Raw genomic sequence first — 3,354 nt, forward strand, 5'->3', positions numbered from 1 at the left:
GGGCGTGAAGGTGAGATTACATTTCCAAATGCAGTAGGGTTTGGTGTTTGAGTTGGGGGTAAAGTTTAAATTGCCATGCGGTGGGCAAATTTAAGGTTAAATTTGAGTAGTGGATTTTGGGTTAGGGTGGAGATGGGTTTAAATATAGGTAGGAGTGGAGCTTTGACTAAGGGTTAGGACTGGGTATTTGAATGAATTGGAATTAGAATTAGGATACAGGTTAGGGTCAAAGGTGAGTTTTGAGTGGGACTTGAAGTTTGCATTGGGGTTTTCAGCTAAGACCACTCCCAGTTCCCATGGTTTCGTTTCAGCCTCAGAGCGGCAGTAGATTGGCCTGGTTAAGATTCTCAGCTTTGGAGGAAACAGGCTGCCTGAGTTTAAATCCTGACTCTACCACTTGGTAGCTATGTGTTGCCTTGGGCAAATTATGTAATCTCTTTGAGCCTCAGTTTCCTTATCTGTATAAAAAGGATGATAATAAGACTACCTACAATATATCGGTGTTGTGAGGATTAAATGAGTTCAGAATCAAAAGAATGCCTGGCACATAGTGTTATTCCCATTTTGCGGATGAGAAAATTGAGAAGAAAAGGTTAAGCGACTTGCTGAAGTGCCTGAATGGGGAGTCACAGCCAGTCTAACTCTAGAGCCCTCATGGCTTACTACCATCATCAAGTATGTGTTCTCTCTCTTTTTTGTTTTTGTTTTTTTAAAAGGGTCTGTGTACTTTCTGGAAAGTCAGAGACTGCACTCACTAACAGTATTGACATCCCGGGGTTGAGGTTGAGGTTAGGTGACTTTAGGTCTATATCTGGGGTGGGGTTTGGACTCTAACAGGGGTTTGCCTTCTGGTTGGTAGACTTTGTGTTAGGTTTCAGGTGGGCGTTCGGATAGGGGTCAGAGCCAGGATTGAGGTTGGGTTTCCTTTGGCAACTAAGGCTGTGGATGAGGCTGAGAGGCCATGGGGGGCAGTGTCTGGGTCAGGCTGAGCATTAGGGCTCTGGTGGCAGAGAGGCTGTTTGGGGCTGGCTGGGATGGGGAACAGGGTGATGTGGTTCTGGTCACCTAGAGGCTCTCTGGGGGTGAGGTCTGGGTGGGCAATGGGTGGGTCAGAGGGGCTGAGGGTGGAGCTCCACCTTGCTCCAAGGGTCTGCAGGGATGGAAGGATTCTCTCACCTTTCCTGCCTTCAGATTCCGACATCTTCCTTTCGAGATTGAAGGGCCATCTGCACACAACCCCCCTCTCTTTCCCCAGCTTTGGAGGGATTAAGGCCACAGGGCGGGGCGATAACAATGTCGTATGGGAGGGTGGCGGTGGGGGTGCAAATGGGACGTTTGTGGGCCAGAGCCTGGCAACAGATGAAATGTTTACCAAATATACACCTGCAGCAAACAGTCAAACTAAAATAAGAAAAGGATGTCATTTTCCAATAGTATATGGAATTCGAAGTATGTAGGAAAAACCTAATATATGTGCAATATCTCTATGGAAAAAAGATCAAATATTATCAATTATTATTATTATTTTTAGAGACAGGGTCTTGCTCTGTCACCCAGGCAGGAGTGCAGTGGCTTGATCATAGCTCACAGTAGCGCTGAATTCCTGGGCGCAAGTGATCCTCAGGCCTCAGCCAGTTGTGCCTCACCATGCCCAACTAATTTTTTTTTTTCTTTAAATTTTGGGTTGCTTCAAACTTTATTTGAGAAAAACAGAAGATAAACGTATCAAAAGAACACACAGGTGGGTGCGGGGGCATGGCTAGTGGTGGCAGCCAGGGTGGGCATCCGGGCTAAGGCTTTTACTTGACTGCAGACTGGTCGGATTTCGCAGCTTCTAGGCCCCCAAGCTGGGACCGCGACTCTAAGGGGATCTAGTTGGACTACGTGGCTAGCTTGGGCACGGGGGCCTCCACGGTCAGTGTGCCCTCAGGGGACAGGGAGGAGGAGACCTTGGTGGGGTCCACACCGTGGGGCAGCGTGTATTTCCGGATGAAGCAGCGGGAGATGTAGCCATGCTTGTCCTGCCGCCCTTGTGCTTGCCGGTGATCGCCACCACGCCACCCTTGGTCTTGACCGTCAGCTCGTCAGGGGCGAAGTGGTTGACGTCCAGGGATACTCGCCAGCGGTCCGCCGTGGGCCGTTTCTCCGAGACCCCGCTGCTGAGCTGCCGGCTGAGCGCGCGGCTGTAGGCGGGCGCGGCCACCGCGGGGCTCTCGACCGCGGTGGGGGGCAGGGGGCTCACGTAGCCTGGTCAGCTGCTGGTGCCAAACCACTGCGACCAGCCCGAAGGCCTGGTCGAAGAGGCGACTGTGCGGGTACCAGTTGCGGAAGGGGTCCCAGCTGGGGTCCGGCAGGAGCCATAAGAGGACGCGGCGCTCGGTCATGCTGCCAGGCTCTGCTTGGGACGTCTGCTTGGACAGGTGTCATTTTTTTTTTTTTTTTAAAGAGATGGTGTCTTGCTGTATTGCCCATGCCAGTCTCAAACTCCTGGCCTCAAGCGATCCTCCAGCCTTGGCCTCCAAAACTGATGGGATTGCAGGCGCGCCTCGGCTGTTCAAGAAATGGTTACATAGATTTCTTTTGCTTTATTTATTTATTTATTTATTTAGAGACAGAGTCTCGCTCTGTTACCCAGGCTGGAGTGTAATGGCACAATCTCAGCTCACTGCCACCTTTGCCTCCCCAGTTCAAGTGATTCTTCTGCCTCAGCCTGCCGAGTAGCTGGGACTACAGGCATGCGCCACCATGTCTGGCTAATTTTTCTCGTTTTAGTAGAGAGGGGGTTTCACCATGTTGGCCAGGCTGGTCTTGAACTCCTGACCTCAGGTGATCCACCCGACTCAGCCTCCCAAAGTGCTGGGATTACAGGCGTGAGCCACTGCACCTAGCCAGTTACATAGATATTTGCTGTGTAATTATTCTTTGGAGTGTACAAATGTGTATCATATTAAAGCATTTATTGAATGCATGAATACTAGTAACTATAACTTACATAGCGCTTTCTTATCTTATGTGTCAGGCACATAGTACAACATGCTTTATATAAATTAATTCTGTTTTAATCCTAAAAAGCAGGTACTGTCAATAGTCCCATTTTACAGATGAGGAGACTAAGACATAGGGAAGTAGTCGCTCTGTGTTAAAATTCTGCCCTTAATGTGTACACTTTCATAGCCTAGAAGATGAATGCCGCCTTAAACGAATGAGTTAAGAAGCCCCTTTCTGTCTGGCCCCTCCACTCCCCACCACACGGGTTGTTCCTTTTTCCCTTGGAAGAGCCCACTGGACTGCAGGTGGAAGAACTACAACTCCCAGCAGCTATTGCAAGCTCAACCTCCGTGCACACTCACCCCA

The 3,354-nt window shown here is 49.7% G+C and overlaps 1 pseudogene; it reads right to left on the reverse strand.

Moving 5' to 3' along the window:
• Positions 1 to 1,799: 1,799 nt before the first annotated feature.
• Positions 1,800 to 2,410, reverse strand: LOC126945632 (heat shock protein beta-1-like; annotated as a pseudogene).
• Between the last annotated feature and the right edge of the window lie 944 nt (positions 2,411 to 3,354).

Source organism: Macaca thibetana, chromosome X (assembly GCF_024542745.1).
Source record: "Macaca thibetana thibetana isolate TM-01 chromosome X, ASM2454274v1, whole genome shotgun sequence".
In the NCBI taxonomy this organism is placed as follows: Eukaryota; Metazoa; Chordata; class Mammalia; order Primates; family Cercopithecidae; genus Macaca; species Macaca thibetana.